The sequence below is a fragment of the Sebastes fasciatus genome, chromosome 23 (genome assembly GCF_043250625.1).
Source record: "Sebastes fasciatus isolate fSebFas1 chromosome 23, fSebFas1.pri, whole genome shotgun sequence".
Classification (NCBI taxonomy): domain Eukaryota; kingdom Metazoa; phylum Chordata; class Actinopteri; order Perciformes; family Sebastidae; genus Sebastes; species Sebastes fasciatus.
Window position 1 is genome coordinate 3,996,612 of NC_133817.1, and position 26,701 is coordinate 4,023,312.

The window sequence follows — 26,701 nt, forward strand, 5'->3', positions numbered from 1 at the left end:
GCGGAGAGAGGAAGGGAGATGATGCAGCTCTTGTAATGGTACAAGATCAAAGAGGCAGCATTTTGCAACAGCATGGATATAAAGCTATATTTTAGGAACATTTTGTGCATCGCTCGGCCCAGTTCCCACTCTGTGCTGCCACCAAAGTACAGCAGTCATGTATTTGTGCCAACATTTTTAGCTTTTATTTATCCTCAAAACTTCCCCATCTTTGGTGCTCGGGGCTTGTTGTGGTGGTTGTCTGCGCTGCATATCCCAGAGATCACCTGTCAGTCAAACAGTGTAGTTATGTTTGTCCCAGCGGACCTTGGGGCCACTGAACCCCCCATTTCCTCCCATTCTCTGTGCATTGTGTTTGTACCAAGTGGTCTTTCAGTGCCCATTAGACTCATGCAAACTACACATGACTGCCAACCAGTACTACCACGCTCAATTTGTGCTTGGTCCCAAGTATGCAGTGTGTCAGATTGATTTATAGTCATTTGATGCAACACACTTTTTTAAGAAATGCGTTCTTTTTAAGTACTATATCAGTTGGAGCTAGATGGGCACTCGGAGAGCGCAGACCTCCGCCGAGGCCAATCCGCTCTTCGGCCCATGCTTCAATCCTGCTGACAAACGGACAAACCGAACTGAAGACATGAACTTCTTGGTGGAGGTAACCAATCACCTTTCAAAAGCTCCATTAAGGGGTCTGCATCCGACAATTTTTGCAACCTTCCAAAAAGAGCAATCCAACAGTCATGCCCACACGAGTGAGAGTATTCAGGATTTGAAATTCTCTCTCAAGCTAATTTTTTCAGTCTTCACACAGCTACTTCCATCACTTTTTTAGTGTGTAGAACTGAGTGTAACGCGAGGAACGGCTTTGTGGAGAGACTATCCAAAAGTGTGCACTGTTATCCCTTTATTGGTGTGATTCATGTTGGCTCGGCGAACTACGGTACCCTTGAGTCTGACGGCTGGATGATGGGCCAATCAGTGAAATGGTGTAGATGGTGTGACTACTGGCTAGACTAGTGGAAAATAAAACACAAAGTTTAGATCTGACAAGAATCTGAATGAACGAAACCTATTCAGACACCAATTTTGAAAATAATCTACAACACAGCCCACTTGAAAGTAGACCTGTGTGAGAAATGTTAATCCAGTCTCCTTCTTGGTCTGTGCCAATCAACAAGACCCCTGATCCAAGAGAGTAGACCCTGATGTGAAGCATTTCTTGAAGGGTTCTTTTTAGCTGACAACAGAACGTGGGGATCGGCTTTGCTGCTGAGACTGCCGTGAAAAGGTCAGTCCTCAAATCAAAGCGACCGCGAGGCCTTCATCAGAAAGAGATTATGTTGCAACGTGGCAGTTGATAATCTAATTCACTCCTGTTTTGGCAATGCTTCCTTTATTCAAAAACTAGTGAACAACTTCTGCTTCAAAATAGATGAAATCATATCGGTCGCACCAGCTGGATATATATCTCACTTGGCTGAATAATGAACTTGAGATAATGATTTTTTTTTTACTCCTGAAGCACTTGTGAATAGCGTGCTTAATCTGCTAAACCACAGGCGATGTTAAGAGACAGGTTATTACTTCAGTACAAGCACTTATTGGTTGCCTCCGCGTTATTCGTCTTCCAGCGGGCTGCAGATGTGACTGGATCTCTTGTTTGTTATTCACTGCAGGCAGCAGCACTCGACTGGATAGTTAACACCGTATCTGCTCTGCACTCTGGCCAGCAAGATGTGCTGATAAAGGATTCATTGCTTCCTCTCCTTTACTGTATCTCTATTTCCGTCTGTTCCCCTCTCATCCCTCCATCCGTCTTCCACGTTCAATTTGCTCGCTTTGCTTTTGTGGGCTGATCGTTGTTTTATTATGCCTCGGAGCTGGTAAGGCTGTGTATCGACAATGATCTGGTGATTCGATACGTATCATGATACAGGTTCAATATATTGCGATATACACCGATCAGCCATAACATTATGACCACTGACAGGTGAAGTGAATAACATTGATTATCTCGTTACAATGGCACCTGGCAGTGGGGGGGTATATATTAGGCAGAAAGTGAACATTTTGAACATTGTGTTGGAAGCAGAAAAAATGGGCCAGCGTAAAGATGTAATGTGAAAAGTGGTCCGAAGAAGGAAAACCGGTGAACCGGCGTCAGGGTCAGACCCGAGGCTCATTGATGCACGTGGGGAGCGAAGGCTGGCCCGTGTTGTCCGATCCAATAGAAGAGCTACTGGAGCTCAAACTGTTGAAAAAGTTAATGCTGGTTCTGATAGAAAGGTGTCAGAACACACAGTGCATCGCAGTTTGTTGCGTATGGTGCTGCGTAGCCGCAGACCGGTCAGGGTGCCCCGTGCTGACCCGTGTCCACTGCTCAAAAGCGCCTACAATGGGCATCAGAACTGGACCATGGAGCAATGGAAGAAGGTGGCCCGGTCTGATGAATCACGGTTTCTTTTACATCATGTGGATGGCAACGAGTTTTAGGTGTCGACTCGGCCTCCACTCTCCGAGTGCCATTCTAGTATTTCATGTGTTTTCCTACGAATGTCCAGCAACATGTGTGTGTCATTTGTTTTGTGGGATATATACAAATTACTTTTACTAGTTTTCATCGGTATAGCTACGTACGGTGTGTGAGACCAGCTTGGTCTGTTGATAGAAGTGTTGCTTTTAAGTCTGTTGGTGCAAGTCCAAGTCAAACCTCAAGTCAGCTGAGAAAGCTCTCAAGTTTTTATTAGTGCAACCTACAAGGATTTCCCCACAACAGGCCACTGAGTGCATCCATAGACTAAAAAGCTTTCATGCATTTTCTTTGCTGTTCTTTTGACTCTCATCTTCATCTGCCACCCACATTTGAAATGTGAACTGTAATGTCTGATAAACAGAGTGGAAGCATGTTGGACTGAATGCTGTTCTGACGGCTCTGCCAGCAGCGTTGACTTTATCAGAGCGCTCCTCAAGGTCTTTTCGGGGATGGATTTTGTTTCTCTTATATTTGTTAAGGCTTTACGGTACATATTGATGTTGAAAACCCTCTCTACAGCAGACAAATTAAAGATGTGTGTGTGTATATACAGATGAGGCTATTATAGATTCTCCGTGCATACAGTACAAAATGTAAGATAGTTTGTAGTTAGCAGAAAAAAGCGTTATATAAAGCAGTGAAAACGCAGCACACAGTCATTTTTACACCAAACACAGAGTCATTTTTTATAATTTGCCTTCTCTGCAAGGCAAACAATCGATCTACAACAACGCCAAAACCCCTGGGCTCTCCAGACGGCGTGTGCTGGCGTGTGCTGCAGTGTGTTCTGGGAGCGTGAAGCCAAGATTGCTTAGTCGGTGTCTGGTCGCAGCTCTGCACCTCTTGGGTTTTTTTTTTTTTCCTGGCTAAATAAGGGAAAACAAATCAATCAGTGTTTAGCGCAGGGACTGCTGACTCTGAGTCAGGAGAAGAGCGGTGACCTGTCATTTCTCTCTTCCTTACACTTTCACAGCCTTGATGACAACGCTTTTTTTTTTTTTGTTTAACCAATGGAAATATCTTTTTTTGACCGAACCACAGAGGGTCAACGCTACAAACGCAAAAGGTCTGTGACTGAGTGACTGACTGAGTGATGAAGTAACAGTGTTGGAGTTTCCTCATTGGCCGTTGCTCTTTCAAAATGAAAAGGAGGGGAACAGCCCGTCATGCAAATAACGATGTCCAGTCCGGCTCACGAAACTTGAACCAAGCTGTGAAACTAGCAATATAGTTCTAAACTGAAACAAGATTCATTAGCAGCATAGCCTGATTCTCGCTTTAGGAAAAAAAAAAAATCTGAGATTTCGAGAATAAAGTCATAATATTATAAAGTAGTAATTTTATGTGTTATTTTCTTTTTTTCTCATAAAGTTCTGACTTTATTCTCGTAATATTATGGCTTTTTCTTGTTAAGTTATGGCTTTATTTGCGTAATATTACGACTTTTTTTCTCATAAAGTTATGACTTTATTCTGTAAATCTCAGATGTTTTTTCCTTCAATGTGGCCCTGATACTCTGTAGTACATTTGCACTTTGGCCCTCACTGCATTAGAGTTATATACTATATACTTAGACTATAAACTATTCGTTCCTGGTGGACATGTACCGCTGGATTTAACATTATAGACATGACCACTGACTATTTGTATAATAATTTAGCATCAAACCGTACACGGTCCAGACATATACTCGGTTTGGACCGAGTCTTGTTAAGCTCAGGGTGGAGTCATTTTCTTAATCCTCGAAGGAAGCTTGTAATCCATATTTTGACACGTCATGAAAATTGCCAGAGATGGTTATTGTGAGTTTCCTCATAGCGTAATGAATGCATACTTTTCTAACACGCCCCGTTGGGAGTTGAACCCGTCACCCTTGCAGATTTCAGCGCCTTACTCAGCTCCCTGATGTCCAGGAAAAAGACAAGAGATGGTAGACAGTGAACAGGAGGCCCGTCACGCTCAAGCTACAGTCCAACCGTCCTTTTGATCACAGGACACTGATTATCAAACGCCAGGCCAAAACTCCGAGTGCATTAATCAGCGTCAGAAAACACACATCCTTTTATATATGCACATTGCGATCCGTGCCTACATCAAGCACTCTTACTGTAGACTTTGATCCTCAGTCAGCACCCAAATTTGATGTTTAATTTATGTATTTATCCCTTGGAAAGGATTCAGGAAACTGTGGAGTTTCTTCTCCGCACTGCTTAGCACTTCTAATTGCCCTATTTAATGGAAGAGAGGGATTATTGTGTACTGTACTGTAGCTAGCGTTAGCTCTCAAGTTCACCTGCAAAGTAAAGTAAACACTACACATCCAGTAAAGGATGGAAACACTTTGGGTTTCACACATTGACAGGTAAAGCAGAGCTAGACATCACGGCTAAAGCTGCATGCTAACTCTGTCACAGACAGGAAACGTTATCGTATCGTGGTAACGTGCGGTCGAGCCGTCCGTCGCTCTCTTCTCTGTGGTCAAATGGGCCAACGCTACAACTGTAGAGCACCCAGATACTGACATTTATGTTAAATGCATTGAAACGAACCCCGATGGAGCTGACCATGGATGGATAAAGAGAACGGAGCTGGCGGGAGAGCTAGAGACCACCTTGGAGAAGTTAGAGGAAGTAGACACGTGGGACTACGTCGGGTTTTCAAAATAAGGTGTTAACAAAGGGAACTGTATATACAAAATACATTTATATGGGAATAAGATTGATGGATTATATTCACCAGAACTATAAAACATTACATGTCCCTTATAAATTAAAAAGATAATAGCACTAATTTAATAAATAATTCCTGACAATGACTGATATATTTGACTTCTTTGACTACATACAGGCTGAAAATCAAAAATTTTTACTGTATTAATTTAGATATTCTCCAAAGTAAAAGCCCCTACAAGTGTTTGATTCAACTTTTCCCCATGGTCTAGTGTTAAAAAAAGTTAACAAAAATCGCAATAAATCGTAATATCAAATCGCACTACATATCGAATCGGCACCCAAGTATGGTGATAGTATTGAATCAGAAGATAGGTGTGTCGTCCCAGCCCTACTATACTGCAGAGGAGACAAAGACTAGTTGCCACAGTTGAGGTCTCTCAGTTCAGCTATCAGCTCAGAGCGGCGAGCCTCTGGAGGATACATTAAGTTCTCTCAGTAGCTATCACTGGAGTTCAGTGTCCTCAGCTCCTCCACACTGCAGCCTTTCATCAGTATTTTTGGACTCTGCGTCTAACCCAGCCTCTGCTCTGCAATATCCAGCCCTTTTTTATTGGTCCTGTCCCGTTGACTCTGGGTCTAGACGCAGCGCAAATAGACTGGAAAAACGCTCGCTGTCTCGTCCCAGACACATCTCTCTCCATCACTCTCGCTCCTCTGAGAGAAGAGAAGCTCCCCCCGTGACCCTTCTTCCTTCATGTTCACTTCTCCCCCCCCCCACAACCCAATAGGGGTTGGTTACAAAGCTGTCCGTCACCCTCATGGCATCAGCTTTCTGTTGTCTCTGCCTTTGACCCCGCCAGTGGACTGAAACTGCTGTCACTCTAAATCCATTAGGAATGGGTCATAAATAACGCTGTCAGCCGCTGGGTTCTTGTAACCTGATCACACCATCTCTCACCCCCGGGTCCCATCTGCAGACACCCCCCCCCCCCCCTACCCTTTCTTTCTCCCTTGTTGGAAGATCTGTGGTAATTAGGGAAGCTAATAGGCGGCCAGCTTAAACAGGGCAGCAGCAGCTGAGAGGAGGGGCGCTGTTGATGCTCGGGTTAAAAAGAGCTTTTAGACGAAGGCCCCCCGAGATTTAAAAGCATGATATGATGTTTAAAAAATAAGTTCCTGCAGCAGCAGCCTCCCCTTCAACGTCTCAAATTCCCCTCCCGACAACAAAAGGCTGAAGGGGAAAGAGAGGAAAAAAGGTCCCGTCCCCTCGCTGATCTTGACAAGTCTCTCTTCAGGCGGTGTTTTCTCAGTACAAAGCCCGCTCCTCGCACACTGAGCTCCTTTGAATGCACTTGAAAATCGCAAATTGGCAGGGCCTGCCTCGACCTTGCAGCGAGACCCAAGTTGTCCTGGAAGCAAAGGCTGTGCTTTCTGCCCCACGTCAGAGCCAAACAATAGAACTCAGGAGCGAAAGGAACAAAGTCGCAGGGAATTGGAAAGTCCGGGCCATTTGTCAACTTGACTCGGGTCAAAAATAGCCGTTCATGTTTTCTTTTTTTTGCCCTGACTGGAAGTCCTGCAGGTTCACTCGTAAAAAAAAAGTGCCTCCCTCTGTTTCCTTTTGTTTTTCCTTCATTTGGTTTTCTCCCAGCACGACGCCTCCGGCAGTCCCGTCTGACAGCAGGTGTTTGTCCCTGGCTCTGCTCCATATACAGATGTTTTTAAAATCACAACTTTGCCCATATTCTGCTGAAGATCTCCGACAGTACCCGAAGGCCTGTTGTTGGACCTGGCCGCTATTCGATCTTTCAGAGGTTGTAGTTTTAAAGCTAGAGTGAAATTACTGGTATCATATGAAACTACAAAAACCTTAGTAATCTATTGGTACCAACCATGTCATACTAGCTTGAACTTCAACTGGCATGGCCATTTTCAGAGGGGTCCCTTGACCTCTGACCTCAAGATATGTGAATGTAAATGGGTTCTATGGGTACCCACGAGTCTCCCCTTTACAGACATGCAGTTGCAGTTGTTTGCATGCAAAATACAGTGTTACTTTAGCCTATTCTAGTGGTTCTGGTGTGTTATTTATACTATGACAGTTTTCCTAAAATTAGATTTTAAAAAATCGCAATATATCACCTTGCTTAAAGTATTGCAATATTTCGTATCATATTGAATTGTTACCCCAGTATCATGATACATATTGTATTGCCAGATTCTTGCCAATACACAGCCCTGTAAAGACAGACGTCTATGATATTTTTTGACTATTTAAATGGCACCCAACACACACATTTTAACTCTTTTTTAAGCACTTACACTAGCGGTTCTTTGGTTACCTTTTGCCTCATTTTCTCCTCTTGAGCACACATGTTTACACACAGATACACACACACACACTCTTCCCTTGTCTGGACCTTGTTTTTGTAGCTGTGTGGGGTGACTGAAAGAGTGGAAGGCTAAGGCTACGTGTGCGACAGAGACAGCAGAGGGGGGACCCCTCCTGTTGCTTCATGTCACCAGCCATCAGTGGTAAAAACACAGGGTTGGTGGAAGCGTTTCTGGCTGTGCCCCGTCTCCACGCATCTGTCAGTACGGGGCCATTTCCCTCTCGGCCAAGGCGGCTTCTCAGGTCGAAAAGCAAAAGAAGGAAATCCTGACAGAGCGCCGACTGAATGAACCCTAACCTCTGTTGTAACAGCTGCATATTACAGCCTGAGGTAAAGGAATGGAAACAAAAGAGAAAACTGAAGTTGTTATATAATGAAGCTGAGGCTCATACACCGTTAGCAGCTATACCTATCAAAAGTACATGCACCGTAATTCGTATATATATCCCACGGAATTAATTTGTATGTATGAGAATACGTTGCATAAAGCTGTGATCGAGAATGTTTCACTAATTTTCTGACACTTTATAGACCAAAAGATTAATTTGTTATTCGAATAAATGTATTAATCACTCATATAAATAGGTGTTAGTTGTAGCAGAAGCAATAGCAGTAGTCATATTAACAGTAATAGAAGTAGTCCTTGATTGATAGCCTCAATTGGAAATCTCTTTTATCATCAAAACAAAACAAAAACAAGCAACACATGCAGTACGAAGGCGCAATCAATCAGTAGAATGTGAGGAAAGGAATGACAGGATAAAAACAACACAAGCCTAATGGGCAACAGTGACACACAAGGCAAGAATGAGCGTCTCACAGTCTGTTGGCAAGTGAAAGGGGAAGATACAATGCAGTGAAGCCTCAGTGACTCTCTGTGACTCAGCAGCAGCCACCTGTGATTCAGGGCCGAGTCACAGACCCCCGGCCCCCAGATGTTCAGCACATACACACTGCGTTTACAGTAAATGTCAGGGCTGATGGGGTGCGAGCAGCCAAGCTAACCGCACCGTTATTCAACCCGTGTTTTGACACTGTGTTCGGTGTCAACTCTCTGATGTGCTGGTTGCATAAGGTGGACTGTTACTGGAACTCCCTGTCTGTTAATGGAGGTGAGGTCTGGGGCGAATGGTCGTCATCGTGTTTTGGGGTTGTTCTCTTATTCTAGGTGATGATATGAGTGTTGCATAGTTGCTTTGGAAAAGTTTCCAATTGTTTTCCGTCATTAGAAGTCAACCTGTTCTCACTCCCAACTCGTCAAATAACGGCATTTGGTCAGTGCCCCTCGGCATCGGAAACCAAAGCACGGAGACACCCTTTAGCGACAGTATGTGACGAACCATGCTTTCAACTAGTCAGTCCTTTGAGCCGTTAGTATCGTCAGTCCTGAGTCCCATGAGTCGCTAGTATCATCAGTCCCGTGAGTCTTGTGAGTCCCGTGAGTCGGTAGTATTGTCAGTCCTGTAAGTCACGTGAGTCGTTAGTATTTTCAATCCTGTGAGTCCCATGAGTTGGTACTATCGTCAGTCCTGTAAGTCACGTGAGTTGTTAGTATTGTCAGTCCTGTGAGTCATTAGTATCGTCAGTCCCGTGAGTCGTTAGTATCGTCAGTCCTGTTAGTCACATGAGTCGGTAGTATTGTCAGTCTCGTGAGTCACATGAGTCGTTAGTATCATCCGTCCTGTTAGTCACATGAGTCGGTAGTATTGTAAGTCCCGTGAGTCGATAGTATCGTCATTCACGTGAGTCGGTAGTCAGTGAAGTTAACGTCAACAACAACCGTTTCCTAACCGTAACTAAGTGGTTGTGTTGCCTAAACCTAACTTCCTGTGAAAACAGAAGTTTATTTTGAAAGGACACCATGCAAATAACAAGAGTGTTAACAGGCCGTCCCCGGTCCGTCCAAAAGTAACGCAAAAGGGGTACCCTGTGCGTCGTTCTCTGATCCCGAGGGGCACTGACCGAGTGGCGGTATTTGACGAGTTGGGAGTGAGAATGTGTTGTAGAAGTTGTACGTTAACTTGCAGTTTTAATGTTTCTTTACGTTGCGGCTTTTCTTACCAAATCTCCTAAAAAACACAGCTTTTAATTTAAATTATCCTACGGTTCAAACAAAGGTTAATCGAATGAAATGAGAGATTGGATTAGATAAATGATTCCCATCACAGAAACTGGGTTACTGAAGCAACAGTTAAGATTCAGATAGAGCAGCTATCCTGCTTGTAGCCTGAGCACTGGCTCATTATAAACCTGCAATTAGCAGCTATTTCTGCTGCTGTCATGCACAGTGACATCAGATTCATGAATAAGGATGACTCTGTTCGTAAACGTAGAGGGCGCAGGTTTGACTGAGCTGGTGGAGCTGCAGTAAACACCATGGTGGGGATTAATGGCACTATCACTGGAATGACTCAATTAATCATCAACGCCATGTTTTCTGGTCTGCAGGTCCCTCTACTGGTGCCAGCACAGAACTGGCAACCCAGCACTGGCTTAGTTACCATGATGCTCTCGCAGCTGAGTGTGTGTGTGTGTGGGGGGTTTATTTAACCAGTGGATGACGGTCTAGGCTGTGAAATGGGTTTGTGTGGGAGTCTGGCAACATGCCCATCTACTTGGCAACCCACACACTGTATCAGATTGTTTCTAAGTTTCACTTTCTGCTGGATACTTTTGGCTTCATCTCAAAGTTAAATTGAGTAAAACGTCTCTTTTAGGCCATTTGAAGTTACAAGGGATTGTAAAGTCACTTATTGATTTGTGTTATATTAAGCGAGCTCAGTGCACATACTGACACTGAAGAAGACCTTCATTGAAGTGAAGTCAGTCGACCTCATTGACCCTGATGAAAGCACCATTAGACAGCTAATGAGGTCCATTCAGTCCTCAACCCCTTGAAGGTCATGACCTCAATTGTCCCCCTGATTGGTTCATACTCAGCAACACACACAACCTCCTGTTGCCTCCACTGAGTTCACCGCCACAGTATGCTGCCACGTTAATTAAGTAATGACTGTAAATGGGTGTGAGAGGGGCATAGAGGTCATGGAAGTGTGAAGACAGGCTCTAGAGAATCAACTAATTTACCTGTGTAGAGGAGAGCATATGGAAGAAATAAAATTGCTGGAAAAATAAGTTAAAAATAATATTTCTAAACACAAGTGAAGTGTATTTGAGGCTTTATTGTGTTAGCGTCAGGCCTTAAATGTACCAGGTGTGGTCATAAACTCAGAGTAATTGTGGACTTGAGTTGATTAAGAAAACTGTTTTTTCCCCCAAAAATAATGGTGGTTAAAATATGACTTTAAAAGCTAATCTAATTTAAATCCCGCTGATTACCAACATCATTACGTATGCGTAACAGTTGTTGGCTTGAAATGAATGCCACATGTTTTTCTGTAGTAGAGCTAAATAGGCTCTAACCTCTCCGTGCCCTATGCTGTCACTGTTCACCTAGCCCGTGACCCAACCTCATTTGGTTGGGTAATAATGTCAGAGAGAGATTAAACTGAAAGCAGTGGTGGACTCTGGTGAAAAATGGCACTAGCGCAAAGAAAGCTTTCTAGCATGTAGGTCAGCCAATATGGCACTGCATTGTGTTTTCTCTACTGAAATGGCACCCTAGAGGGCACTTCGTCACATTTTCTCCACCGGAAGGGCACCCTAGAGCGCACTTCATTGCGTTTTCTCTACTGGAAGAGCACCCTAGAGGGCACTTCATTGTGTTTTCTCCACTGAAAAGGCACCCCAAATGGCACTTAGTCACATTTTCTCCACTGGAAGGGCACCCTAGCGCGCACTTCATTGTGTTTTCTCTACTGAAAGAGCACCCTAGAGGGTACTTCATTGTGTTTTCTCCACTAGAAGGGCACCCTAGAGGGTACTTCATTGTGTTTTCTCCACTAGAAGGGCACCCTAGAGGGCACTTCATTGGGTTTTCTCCACTAGAAGGGCACCCTAGAGAGCACTTCATTGTGTTTTCTCTACTAGAAGGGCACCCTAGAGGGCACTTCATTGTGTTTTCTCTACTAGAAGGGCACCCTATAGGGCACTTTATTGTGTTTTCTCCACTAGAAGGGCACCCTAGAGAGCACTTCATTGTGTTTTCTCTACTAGAAGGGCACCCTAGAGGGCACTTCATTGTGTTTTCTCTACTAGAAGGGCACCCTAGAGAGCACTTCATTGTGTTTTCTCTACTAGAAGGGCACTCTAGAGGGCACTTCATTGTGTTTTCTTCACTTGAAGGGCACCTTAGAGACTTCATTGTGTTTTCTCCACTTGAAGGGCACCTTAGAGACTTCATTGTGTTTTCTCCACTGGAAGGGCACCCTATATTTTATCTACCAGAGGGTCATCCAAGAGGGCTGTTGCAGTGTTTTTTCCCCCAACATTGTGCCCCTCCTGTGGGTCCACCAATGGTTGAAGGGGTTCTCCTGAGGATTAATATTGCACTTCCATAAATTTGGGATACTTGTGAGAGACAGATTGAAAAAGAATGGTCAACATTGATGCGGCACGGGCCGACATATCCTGACTTTTAGTCCTTGGCATGCACCCTATACATTTCCCATCATTCAACTAAATATAGTCTCTTTCTCAAACCCTCCCTGGATGGTAAATGCCCACATATTTCAAGCCCCTAGCTGACATCATCACGGTTCTATTTTTTTCCAGAGCCACAGAAGACGTTATGACCCTTTTCACAGTGTGAATAACACCCCGTGTGATGAGTAAACTCATAGTGGCGTTACCCTTTAATTTGCTTCTATATTGACTTTTGTTCTGCTTTAGAACTATTTATAAAAGTGAGTTTTAAAATCCTATAAAGGGGCATTTCATGCTTTCTGACCGTCAGTGCTCAGTGATGTGTTCCTTTAAGGTCTGGACAAGGGGGAGTCTGGTTTATAGGTTATGGCTGCAGTAGAACACAGGGAAATATGCCTCATTACTAACCAAAGAGCCAAAGCCACTCTGCATTTGAAGTGGCCGGCCGTTCTGGCTTTCACTCTCAAACAGTGATTCACAGATGATCTTTGGATGACTCATTAAGTTCATTCGTACCGACCCCCGACTGCTTTTCAGCAGCCAGCAGCTCCACAAAAGGCAAATATGGTTGATTCTGCTGCTGCTGGATGGAGGAGGCTGAGGGTTAGTGCGGTGGAGCCCTCTGCTGGTCGATGTGTGGAAAAACATTTTATTCAGAATGGATTGACAAGCGTTTGAGTGCTGTCTGTGTCTTTGTTGTCTCAAGGCTGAAAAAAGCCCTATATAGCCTGCATCAGCCCTCCCTTACAACTGGACTGGATTCAACAGGATTGTTCACCGTTCAACTGACTTGTGAACAATTTATTTCAGGGAAGGCAGACTTCTGGTAGAATTACATCAGGTAATTTATAATTATATATGATTAAACAATGACTTGTGATGCTTAAGGTGTATGGCTCAGTTAGATTTTTAAGGTGCTTTTTAAAGGGGACCTATCATGCTTTTGTGCTTTATCCCTTTCCTTTATATAGTTTTTTGTGCACGTAAAAGGTCTGCAAAGTTACAAAGCCCAAAGTCCACGCCAAAGGGAGTTACCCTCCCCTAAACTGCCTGAAATGCCTCGCTTGAAGTCCCGCCTTTTCTTACGTAACGTGGTGATGTCACCAAGTAACATATTTGCATAACGGCTAGTTTGGCACGCCGTCAAACAAAGTTAGGAGCTGGAGTCCGAAGTGTTTGGTTTGGTTGACCAATCACAACAGAGTGGGTTCAGCTGACCAATCAGAGCAGACTGGGCTTTTCGAAAGAGGGCGGGGGTGGAGCTCAAACAGAGCTTTTCAGACAGAGGGTGAAAAGAGGTGCTGAAGTACAGCCGGATATGAGAAAAATAAAGCGTTTTTTGAATGTTAAAGCATGTAAACAAGTTCTATTAGAAACCCAAAATACAAGTATGCACCTGAAAATAATAACACAATAGGTCCTCTTTAACATGTAGCCAGTGGCAGGCTGCTTTAGCTCCCTCATATTCTCAGCTATTGTCCTTGAATAACCTGGCTTGTCAAATGAAACTAACTTATAACGTTAGCGCATAAATACCAGTTAGAGAAAACAGAGAATTGCGGGAGGAGGGAAAGTGACTTGAGGCATATTTAGCACCTTTATTATAAACAAACAAATGAACTAAATACTTGAATCATTAACATTATTATGACTGATAGAAACGATGCCCAAAATTATCAAAATAACAAGAACATACAACTGGAATTATCCCTGAACAATAACTAAGATGGTTTATACCGAGCTTGGGAGTGACTGACAGCTGCCTCCGTTGAATGAACAGCCAATAGGAATGCTCTCTCTCTGAAATGACCTGTGCTTAAGTCTCCCATCACAGGCTACATTTTTAAGGCCTGAAAACCGAGCCATGAGGAGGTGCAGAAGTCTAGTTATCTCTCAGAACACTTGAGTTACAATATGCTGAAAGGTTATTATGGAATATTTGCCCAATGATGCCAAAAACATTCTACCTACTGCCGCTCTAACACTTGATAGAGCAAGAAAGACACGTCTAAAACGACAAATAAAGGAGACGGAGTGATTGATTTCACTCTGCCTTCACAGAACAACTTCCATCCAAAAGTAAAACCAACCACTTGAAACAAATGACAGCCTCTCCTGTTCGAGCACCACCAACAAGCGTCGTTGCTCATCAATAAGTGTACAAAACAATCAACGGTCTGGCCGCTGCGCTAAGTGGCTGGGCGTAGTGTCGCCGTCCTGTCCTCGTCCTCTTGAGAGGCTTGTTAATAACAGAACCAGGCCCGGGCTCCTGGCAGTCTGGCCGGCACCCAATCAAAAACCCATTAATCTAGCGATCTACATTAATTTGTTTCTCAACAAGCAGATGGCAGTCCCCGATTGAAACCAAACAGACATGTGTTGCGTTCTGCATATAAATGGGCTTATAAAATTTGATTTTTACACAAAGGTCCAGATATGTCCGATGGGGCTGATACCTGATCAAGATTGTGGCAGTTGGTGGGCCCGCTGATAGCTTTGTGGGCTCAGTGTTTACCGTAAGCTCAGGGCTGTAAATATGAGTATTTGTACAAAACTCCGCAACCTTTTGACCTGCCATCTGCACTAGCCTGATTACAACCCCCTTGTGTTCTTAGTTCTGTGTTTTTCGTTTGATTTAAAAGGCAAATAAAATACGTTTTCTCACCATGACGGCCCAGAGAGGGCGGCTTATTGTGGTGAAAGCAACAGTTGCTGCTGAGAGTGAAAGTGCCTCCAAACCAGGCTCAACTGGAGCCCGGTCTGTAAAAGCCAACCGACCACAACTAGTCAGCAGCTGACTCATCCTGATTTAACAAACGGTAAGACGCTGTGAGGAAGTGTGACTAATCTGTGAAGGCCAGCGGTGAGTCACGCCGACACAGATCACGTCCTCATCATTTGGCTTTTTGTCGGTAGAGAATAATCGGATGGAGAATAATTCAGACGCTGCAGGGGGGGAATGACGAAGATGTTTTTGTGTGCTTCTGTAACCGATGCAGCAGGGGTTTAGCTAATGACACGGTAGTCCCGCTCAGCCTCCTGATTTATTTGTGTGTGTTTTGGAGTGGGCGGAGCCTGCAGAGGTCTGAAGGAATGATTACAGAGCCCCGCGGCGTCCCGGAATAGACGGGTGTCAGCCGGGAGCTGCGGGGCGCTTGTTAAGGCCGCCGCCGAGCAGGAAAAGTTTGCCCGCCGCTCAACGCAGGGCCTCAATTTAGGGCTGTTACCACGACAGAGAGGTGATCTGAGGCTGTGGAAGGAGCTCATGTTGGGAGCTAGCGGCTAATCAACACAGGCTCTCCACAGAATGTCACACAAATGTCTGCTGGCTATTTATAATACCTGCTAGAGCTACATTACTTTTCTCAACTGGCCAGAGCCAACCTGGATGTTCAGGTGACCTAACATCAAATCAAATTGTGGATTTGATGAAGACAGGGGAACAGGTCTGGCTGGTAGCAGGGCAAACAGAGAACTGTTCTTCCCCATCTCCTCCTAGTTACAGTATGGGAGCACTGATTGCATGCAGATTGAGCTCACCTCATTGTCTCTGAGCAGCACAGGTGAGCCTCTCTGAGCTCATCAGGATGATGACAGACACGGAAGACTTCCAACACTGGATCTGAGATCATAACAGCTGATTTAGTTTTGGTTTGGATATAGATTTTAGGTGTGATAGGCGCCGAGAGCTGAAAATGCTTGTGCCTGAGGTTGCATGTTGCTGCCAGTGCGTGCCCTCCCTTATCCCAGCACGACGGTGGCAGCGTCTGGCACGCAGGCCACAGAGCCAGCGAGCCAGACGCTGCCTCACATGCTGCGGTTACCATGGTAAGGTGAGATACTGCAACAGTGTGTGTGTGTGTGTGTGTGTGACTGCTTCAGCATCTGCTGCAGACTACATGTCTGTACTTTAAGGGCAGAGATGATGATGGCTTGAACACACCGCGTGCTTCGGTTTAGGTTATTTATGGGATTCCTAATATTTTTATCTCGGTAATAAAACACACGCTGTAGAAGGGAGGACATTTAATAACAGTGGTAGAATGAAATGATTCAAAAAGACTGACAATATATGACTGAAGTTCAAAGTTCGAGGTTCTTTTATTTGTCATTTGTCAATTCCAGCAAAGCAATGAAAATCTTTGGTCTCAGGTTCCTTCAGCTATGCTCATAAAATATGTTTATATAAAAGGGCAAATCACACTAGTTAAAGTGAAAGCAAAATGATAATGTAAGGTATAAAATAGTGCAGTTAAAATAAATATCAACATAAGTAAATCTAAAATATTAATGTAAATTTGTAATTTAGTTGAATGTTAACAGGATGTAGTAGCTACTGTATGTATACGCATGATGAGAAGTAATGTATGTACACACAGAGGTGTAAACAGGAATGTATAGAGGAGTAATAACTATGTATGTGTATACACAGAGGTGTAACAGAGTGTATACATGATGAAATATATATGAAGTGCCTTTGTTTAGAGAACAAGATTAAAACATTAGTGCAACGTGGACAACACATTGCTACATTCCTCCAAAAATAAAGGCATTTTGAACACTTAGTCATGCTCGAATTTAAACTTTACATTGTAAATATCACCTCATGATTGATGTTTTATAACGTAATCGGTCTAACAATGTGATTGCTGTCATGACGATAAAGCACTCTAGCAATGAAATTGCAAAACAAAAGAAAGTCGAAAGTCCACGCCAAAAGGAGTTACTCTCCCCCAAACTGCCATAAACGCCTCGCTTGAAGTCCCGCCTTTTCTTCCGTAACGTAGTGATGTCACCAAGTAACACATTTTGCCCAAAAGCTAGTTTGGCACGCCTTCAAACAAAGCTAGTTAGAGCGGAGCTAGAGAGGAGTCAGAAGAGTTTGGTTTCGGTTGACCAATCATTACACAGTGGGCCAACTGACCAATCAGAGCAGACTTCAGGGCTTTTCAAGAGGGCGGGGTCGGAGCTCAAACAGAGCGTTTCAGAAGACAGAGGGTGTAAAGAGATGCTGCAGCACAGCCAGTATGAGAAAAATAAACCGTTTTTTTTTTTTTTAATTTAACTATGAAAACATGTTCTAGTAGAAAACCAATACAAGTATGCACCTGAAAATGAGCATTGTAGGTCCTCTTTAAAAACAACTCCTGGATTGAATTGTACATTTCCGACTGACAACATTTAACAGTGTAAAAGCATCAAACTGAATATTTTTTACAGTGTATTCTCTCAAACCTATACTCTAAGTTCCATTAGTTTCTTTTAAATGTTTTTATAATGGCACGCCAGCAAGATTATGAAAACATTCCTCCATATTCTCTTCTGCGTCTCATATTTTGCATTTATGTAGTGTTCACCTCCTCACCTCTGTGTTTTATAGCCGTGCAAACTAAATGACCTGTTGGACATGGAGACGGTGTAAATCTAGTCCTCCGGTCCTTCTGGTTTGGGGTAAGAGGGAGGAAGTGTTTCAGGATGTGTGTTTGAAGGTTGTATAACATGACTCCTCCAGCATCTGATGGGTTTCCGTCACATAAACATGAACTCAGCCACCGAGTCTCGGTTTGTTGTCGGCGTAGCAACGAGAGTCTCTCCTCCAGCAGCGCTGCTTCATACATTTTCATTGTGAGGTCAGTGGGAAATTGATGTGTTGACGCTGATGTTCACAGTCATCAGGTTACATTGTGCTTGGTTTATTATACTTAGTGGATAGCTGTGATTTAGATGCGTCCTTCGTGTGCCATGCTGGAATGATATTAGATATTTTAGCATTTTTTCCTGGCAAAAAAGTAATGGAAAGCTACTACGCGTAATAATTCCCCCGTGTGCTACCTTAAAATTGCGCTGCTTTGGCGAATGATTGTCTGTAATTGGTGCTCGTAACCACTGACGGTTTATCAAAATTGGTCAACAAACACATCTGTCTTGTATTCCTGTCCGTCTCCTAAACTGTGTTGTACTCATGTGTCTTTTTATCTGTTTTGGAGCTGTCATTTCTTTTCTTTTTTATCTGACCATCCCTTCTCTCTTTGGCCTCAGAGAGAGAGATCGGCGCTGACTGACGTGTGTGTGAGCACGTCCAACATGGATTGTGTGTCCAAACTTCTCCCCGCCATGCAATTATGTCATTTTCTGCTCAGGATTTCCCCTGAAACGACAAAGTGGCTTGGCAGGCCGTGGGCACGAGCAAACAATGACTGAATGTTTCAGTTTTTAGCAGCTTCTCTTCTGTTATCTTCTGGTCTTATAGTGAAGTCATGCCAGAATCGCTGTTAAGTGCTTCATTTGAGTCTATGCAGAGGTCGAAGGAAGTTTCCGCTTTTGTTGTTGTAGTCTGAGTAACGTGACGTCATATCCGTTCCGTATCCGTCAACCAAAACAAACGGCAGCAAGCCAAAACGAGAAAGCATTGAGTTGGATTGGGAGATAGGTGTATCATCCCAGCTATACTGCTAGAAGGTACCGAGGCACCTGCATGTTCAGCTCCTGGGATGGAGCTGCTCGGTGACGTATCAGCGGTATAAATGTGTGCAGCTGGCTTAATATGCAGAAGGAACCTTGAAAGCAACATGCTAATCAGTTTTCCTTGGAAGCAATGAGCCAAACAAACAGTGATGCACACTTAACAGGCTCTCAGGAAACAGTGAGTAAGACTCTGGCTCAGAGAGGCTTTCTTTTGGTGGAGAAAAATTAGAGTTGAATAGAGTCATTTTTTTAATTCTCACGTGCATGAATTGATTATTCACATTCATTTCATCTATTCCACATCTGTTGCTGCAGTTGATTGGTGTTTTATCACTGCGTGTAAGCTGCTGGTTGTAAACACAACTGGATAGATCTCTAAAGCCAAACGCACACCCAGACTTGGCCCGCGGTCGACAGTTGGCACGGCAACAAGGATGCTCATCTCCCTCACATCCAGTCCATTTCTTGCCTCTTAAAAAATCGCTGTCACGTAAATAAAGTTATTATTTTTGATCCTTCCTCGCTAGCGGCCAGGCCACAAGGAGACTTCGAGTCCTCCATTTGTATATTGCCGGCGTAAACTCCCCACTTGGGTGTTTGCAGAGATTGGAGTGGAGCCAATGTTGGAAAGGCGCCGGCTGCTATTACCTCAGGATTAGGTGGGTTTGAAGGAGGCCTCTCTATCCCGCTCTCGGGACAAGATAATGACGGTTTCTGAGGGAATAGAGATGCGTCAGACTTTATCCCAGGATACTCCAAGAAGGTTTATATAGTGGAAATGGCTTCCAGGTGCCTCCGTAACGTAGTCGGACGCTGACAGTCGTACCGGGCCCCGAAGGGTTTCGTCAGAAATCTCATGGTTATCTATCATTCTGACCTCTTCCTCACTGGACACGCTGAAAGCAGCAGATGCTCACAGTTGGATGTCTCCAGGATGAGGCAATTCATCTGTTTTACTGACCCTAGAAAAATGCATTCACGCTTTTGTTTTCTCTTAAAAAATTGGATGCTCAGCTGTCCAGTAACACCAGCTTTACTTTTGGGAAACTAATTCAAAACTCAGCAGCTTCTTCAGGTCAGAACGTTTTTATGACATTATTACCACAGTCTTCCTTCACGGACTCCCAATTTACAAGGTACCACAAGACCATGAGCTGCAGTATTGCTGATCTACCAGACTTTCTATCATGTAAATTCAACTTCCAACTGTATTATTTAAAGTTCCCCTCCACTTAGAAATGTGTTTTGCTTATTTGCTATTTGAATGTGTGGCCTTCGCTGTGCAGAACGCAGAGTTTGACACTCAATGCTGATTTCATGTTCATCAGCTGGAAAGGGAAAAGTTTCTCTGCGCTCACCTTAGATCTGAGTTTCTTGGTATGAGCGGGATTTTGTGACATCAGCAGGGACTAGTTGCTGGAGAAGATGTGGGGAGCAATAGGATTTACCAGAACAAAAAATAAATAAATAAATAAATGAATGAATAAATAAATTACTCGATAAATAAATAAATATGTCATTAAATGTAGCAAAATAATATTAAAAATAAATGCAGCCATTAATTAACTGATTAAATGTGACATAAATTGATATATAAATAATTATTAAAATAAAAAAATGATTATTAAAAAAATTATAACAGAAATTCTGTTTTAATTTGCTTCTCTATTTATTTATCTTTGTATTAATCCCCTTATTTATCTATTCTTCTTTTTAATTTTCCTTTACATTTATTCATGTATTTATTTATATTATTTTTTACGTTTATTTATTTATTTTTATATTTATTTCTTTAATGTATGTATTTCTTTATGTATTAATGCATTTATTTATTTATGCATGATTTTCCCTTTACATTACTCATAATTGCTACATTCATTTTTAATATTATTTTTACTATGTTTAATGACATATTTTTTATTTATTTATTCATTCATTTTTTTTTATTTTGGCAGGTTCTGTCCTCCATACATCCCAAACATCACCTACGAATAGAACAGCACAGTCAGAACAGATTTTCTGTTGAGTTAGACTTTTTTTGTGTGTCTTTTTTTCCTCTCTATCACCCTCCATAAACTCAGCAACAGCCGCCATCCCATCCTGGATGCTTCCATCCCTCCATCACTCCTGGTCTGTCATGACCCAGAGACATGGAGTCATGGAGGAAGCTCTGTCGCATCGATTCCGTCGGCTCATCGCTCGTTTAGTTAATGCAGCTTTATGTTGTGTTTAATTACATTTAGGAGCCATGCGGGAGCAGAGCTGCACCGTTGCCAAGTTGAGCTCTCCGAGCCGGCCTATAGCCACAGAGGAGACGTCTCTCCTGGCTAGACTGTTTCCAAAAACAGCATTACACAGCTGAATGTCTCCCAAGTGATTGTGTATACGCACAAACCCCCCTTGGATGCAATTACGTTCTTAATTTATTAGACAGCGTTGGAATGATGCCCTGATTAAAGAGCCCATACATTTAGGACATTGATAAACAGTGCACTTCCTTCCTGCTCTCACTCCAGCATCTCGCCTCCCCCCCGGAGGCTGAGCGGCGCCACTGCAGGCTCTGCCAACCAAAAAATACCTGCGTAGCTGTAGTCACTGCATTGTGATCGGGACTGTTGAAGGCAGTTTATCTGCTCCGGGTGGTGAGAGCCGGCTGTTTGTTAGCTCTGCCGAGGGGGGAGAGATCTGCAGAGAGGAAGAGGAGGAGAGGGACGACACTTCATTGTGGCATCAATGAGGATAACATCAGCACGGAGACTGGACTTCTGCTGATTGATGCTGGCTGCCGAAACACAGAAAGAGGAAGGAGGGTGGGCAAGGGGAGGGGGTTCATTTGTGTTTGCTTGTGCATGAGCAGCTGGGGAATTGGTATAGATTGCATGTGCATGTTGTCTCATCTAGCATGTGTGTCTCTATACGATGTCTCTGAAGGCGGCGTTAATGCTGATGTTTTGCCGCTGCCGTAGCGACTGGGACTCAGAGAGAGGAGAGAGGGTAACGAGTGCAGGAGAGGCTGCTGACAGGCTGAACTCTCATGAAGTGAGTGGATCAGTGAGTCGGCGGCTCACGCTGAGACAGGAGGCAGGCTTCTTCTTGAAAGTGTCGCTTTGATGTTTGCGTGTTTCATCAGAAAGCTCAGAGAGAAGAGGTTGGATGACAGGTGACAAGGGGTCCCAGAACTTCAGGGTCAAACGCAGGACATTGCCGATTCACCTGCAGGCATTGACATGCTTCAAAGACCATTCTTAGGGTTTTTTCTAACTGAACTTGAAGTCGGGGTGAGAAACAGGAAGTTGAAGCTGCTCTTTTGAGTCCGAGTCTTCTGCCTTGATTTGTTTGAGCTCTCCTTGCAACGTTTCCAACTTGAGTTCCCGAAAATGTCCAGATCTAGAAGTTGGTGGCAGACACTTCCTGGGGTTCCTCTGTGATGTGTACATTTTGGCATATTCCATCAGATGACTGGCAATGTTTTATTTCTGTGTTAAAGCAGCATTAGGCAGTATATTCTTGGCATCATTGGATAAAAATCCCATAATAACCTTTCAGCATATTGTAATTCAAGTGTTCTGAGAGAAAACTAGACTTCTGCTCCTCCTCATGGCTCTGTTTTCAGGCTTTGAAAAGCCCATGATGGGAGACTTTGGCCAATCATAGGTCATTTCAGAGAGAGAGCGTTCCTATTGGCTGTTCATTCAACGGAGGCAGCTGTCATTTTACACAACAAATAGGCATTGCAGTAACAGAATATTGATTCATATTTGATCAGCGCTAGCTAGTTTGACTGTTTGATCGGAGTTCGCGAGTGATTGACAGCTGCTCCGAGACAGCAAGGCTCCAGCTCGGCTCTGATTGGTTGTTTTCCTCCGGTCTGTGTCTGTAAAGGTGAGACTCGTTGGTACCCAGAGAACACATTTACATTCACATATCTGGAAGTCAGAGGTCAAGGGACTCCTTTGAAAATGACCATACCACAGCAAGCTAATATGACATTGTTGATACCAATGGAATCTTTAGGTTTTCTGGTTTCATATGATACCAGTAGCTTTAAAATTGAGCCCGCTACAACCTAGAAATTGTTGCATTAATGTTGTTATTATGGCGTTAACCTTGACAGCCCTAGTTTGAAGTAACTTTTCTGTTTGTGTCTTCAGTGCTGTTGTTTTCGTAGGTTTCAGTTTGAAACTGACCTGCAAGCAGATCTGTAATCAGCCTGAGTGAAATTTTATCTATCTACCTTCTTGTTTGATCCTTTTTTAGATTCCCATATGGACGCTTTGTTCCATTCAGCAAGACAAGTGTTTGCAGATAAAGAGTGTTTGCTCAGAGATAGATTTTAAACTCGCTTTAGTTTGCTTTTCTCGTGATTGTGTGAAGCCCTGTTGTCCTGCTGCTAAAACAAACTTTCCAAATCAAATGCAAATACTGTTTTGACCTCGGGGCTGAACAGCTATAGTGTGCAGCCCTGAAGATGAGTGTTTATTGGGAGTCATTTCCCTCCAGGAGCTGCGGCAGATGCAGAAGCAGCTGGCTATTTTAGCCACAAATTGAATTCATCCGCTGGGTATCGCTCCCTCCGCTAGGTATGTGGATCACTCCCCACCTCCTCCATTCACTTCTTACTTGCATCCACGAGTGTAGAGGAAGTGATTGAAAGGCCTCTGTGTTTTCCCAGAAACATTAAGTGTGTTTCCATCCACCTGTTTTGAAGTGCATTTTCAATTTAGAAAAGCACTAACTCTTTATTTTGATGCACTCAGCTCAGGTAGCGGATGGAAACGCAATTTAATTAGCATTTTCTTTTGCTGCTTTTCTGGAAATTTAGTTAAAAGAGGCCTATTGTGCTTTTTCCTTTTCCTGTAGTGTGTTATATCGTTTTTTGTGCGTGTAAAAGGTCTGCAAAGTTACAAAGCCCAGGCCAAAAGGAGTTCCTCTCCCTCACAGAAATACTGTTCCTGAACTGCCTCAAACGCCTTCCTTGAAGTCCCGCCTTTTCTTCCGTAACGTGGTGATGTCATCAAGTAACACATTTGCATAATACCTGCCTAGCGGCTAGTTTGGCACGCCCTCAAACAAAGCTGGTTAGAGCAGAGCTGGAACGGAGCCCAAAGAGTTTGGTTCGGGTGATCAATCACTACAGTGCGCCAATCGAACTAAATATTCTGCCTCAGTCCATATTTGTTGGCATTTAGCCTTTCAAAAACAACATTTTCACTCTGGTCCAAAACCTATTGGGTCTCCTGCTTGATGCGCACAAAGGGGCAGTATATCTTTTGGCATCATTGGGCAAAAACCTTTCAGCATATTGTAATTCAAGTGTTCTGAAAGACAACTTGAGCGTTCCTATTGGCTGTGCTCCAGCTGGTGGGCGGTGCTTGGTATTTCCTCAACTGATCTCAACAGGGTTCCGGGTAACAAACTTTCTCATTTTACAGCTAAACAGTACACTACAAGATGTTTCTGAAAACATTTGAGGAGAGAAATAGGCATTACAGTAACAGAATATTGATTCATATTTGATCAGCGCTGCCTAGTTTGACTGTTTGATCGGAGTTTGCGAGTGATTGACAGCTGCTCAGAGACGGCAAGGCTCCAGCTCGGCTCTGATTGGTTGTTTTCCTCCAGTCTGTGAAATCTTGCAGATGCCATTAGGAGCACCGTAGGACACAGAAGCACATGATATTTTTCAGATTACCTGTCTCATGCACTACTGTCAGGATATAGTGACCGTTTTATATAAAAATACCTTTTTTTAAATCACATTTGCTCCATTTTCTACCTACTGCAGCTTCAAGTGTGTTTCCATCCACCTGTTTTGAAGTGCATTCTCAATTTGGAAAAACCACTAACTCTTTATTTCGATGCATTCGGGTCAAGTAGTGGATGGAAACGCACTTCAATTTGCGTTTTCTTTTGCTGCTTTTCGGGAAATGTTGTTAACGTTGGAGCTAAATTTGGATGTGAACCTGTCTATTGCTGGCAGGAGGGTTGAGTCTTTTTTACTCTGGTTCTGTGCTGCAGCGTTAATCCTCTGTCCCTGCTCCCTTTTAAGGGTATGGATAGAGAGAGAGAGAGAGATGTATGGCAGCGGGAGGTGGCTGCTAAGACATTGTTACAGATCAAACCCTCCTCCTCCTCCTCCTCTTCGTCGTCCCAGGTCTAATGAACTTAGCTGTCCAGCAGCCTTGGTGGAATTTCCTGCAGCCTGATGTGTGACTGTAGTTGACAGCATCCTAATTCCTCCTCACTTTCCCCATCCTCCCGCTCTCCTGTTTGTTTACTTGCCCCCCGATGGGATGCGGTTTGCATTTGCGGTGTATGTGTGTGTATTTATTTGCACGTGCACATGCCTCTTGTTTGCGAGCAGGTTTTAGTGTTTTCCTCCTGCGACGGCTCTCATTTTTTTGTCCGACTTTACGGCTTCTCATCACGGAGAAAGTCGCCGAGGGAAAACCACAACAGATAGAAAACTTCTGAGAGGCGGCGTCTTTTAAAAAGGAGCGTCTCTCTCTTCCAAGAAAAAGAGAAAAGAGCGGGAGACAAATGTTTTTAATTACGGGCGGTGTGAGGTAAATGAGGGGAAAACGGGATTCTTTCATCATGAGAAACAAGTTTTATGAGGGAATTCCCATTTGAGATGCCGAGAAGCCTGTTGTGCTTATAGAAACTTCATCTGCAGAAAATTTTGGAGACAAAGATGTTAAAGTTCCACCACACAGTTTGACTGACAGGAAGTATATACATCTGAATTAATTCTACTTTTTGACACTAAGGACCCCCCATACTCCTGGAGGATCTTACATTTCTGAGGGGATTTTCACCACTTTTTTTATCCGGGGATAACAAGAAGAAGTTTCCGGCAGCAGATCAGCAGTTAGTGTCTTTATATGGGCTGCTACAGATTTCCTTTTGGTCCCAAAATCTAATTTCAAGCTGAGCAGGAAGAAAGACGTTCCTCCATGGCTGTCTGTGGAAGTTTGTTTCAAACGCTCTCTCCTCTCCGCACAGTGTGAAGAACCAGATTGCTTTTCTAGTTCTTGTAACTTCCCAGGTGCCTTCTAGTTCTTCCTGCACCAATATGACTGTTCTCAGGCCATTAAATGGGCGTTATCAGTCGCTATAAGCTCCATAGATGTGGGTCAGTAGGGGCCTACTACGTTGTAAAAGTGAAAGCGAAACTTAAAAGCAAAACGTTCTAATATGTTGTAAAACTGAATGAAACATCACCTTTTCAACACAAACAAAAAGGCTTCTTTAGGTTTAGTCAACAAAACTACAACTTCTTTAGGTTTGGGCATGAAAACTACAACTTCTTTAGGTTTACAAAACTTAAACTTCTTTAGATTAAGACAATAAAACTACAACTTCTTTAGGTTTAGGCAATAAAACTACAACTTCTTTAGGTTTAGGCAACAAACTACAACTTTAGGTTTAGGCAACAAAACTACAACTTATTTAGGTTTAGGCAACAAAACTACAACTTCTTTAGGTTTAGGTAATAAAACTACAACTTCTTTAGGTTTAGGTTTCTGATAACGGCTATTTAATAGCCTGACAACAGTCTAATTGGCTGCTTAGTGAGAGAGTTCTGGAAGGAAGAAGAAAAAAACACCACATTGGTGAAGTTTTAAGGTATATAAAACTACTTGGGGTGCTTGAAGCAGCCCTTCAACGTTTACATCTTCTTCGATCCTCAAGCTCAGGCGTGAAAAACGGAACCAATTGCACACAAAAAGAACCTGATTCTTTTAGTCCGCAAGCCACAAGCGCTTTGGACGCCAAATGTGATTCCCATCTTTCGTCTTGGGGGCGCCCGGTGAAATCGCAGCAGCAGCTGTCCAGACCACTCTGTCGTCCGCCGGACAAAGCGTCGCTTATCGGTCAGCTTATGGGCTCTAATGAAAGACGCAGCGGCTGTTTAAGAGGTTTAGGTGACAATACAAAAGATTATCCAACATGCTCCTCTTCCGGGTTTAGAGACTCCGTCGGGGGAAGTGAATCCACCTGTTACAGCAAACGTCTTCGTTAAGACTCGACTTAACAAGATTCCGTTGTGTGATTGCTCTGACTCGTGCCAAGTTTGCTTTGTCTCA

The 26,701-nt window shown here is 43.5% G+C and overlaps 1 protein-coding gene across 13 annotated transcripts in view; it reads left to right on the top strand.

Moving 5' to 3' along the window:
- The window catches only part of nav3 (neuron navigator 3), a 470,935-nt gene that overhangs the window by 280,669 nt on the left and 163,565 nt on the right, over window positions 1-26,701 (top strand). The gene's annotated exons all lie outside the window — the stretch shown is intronic.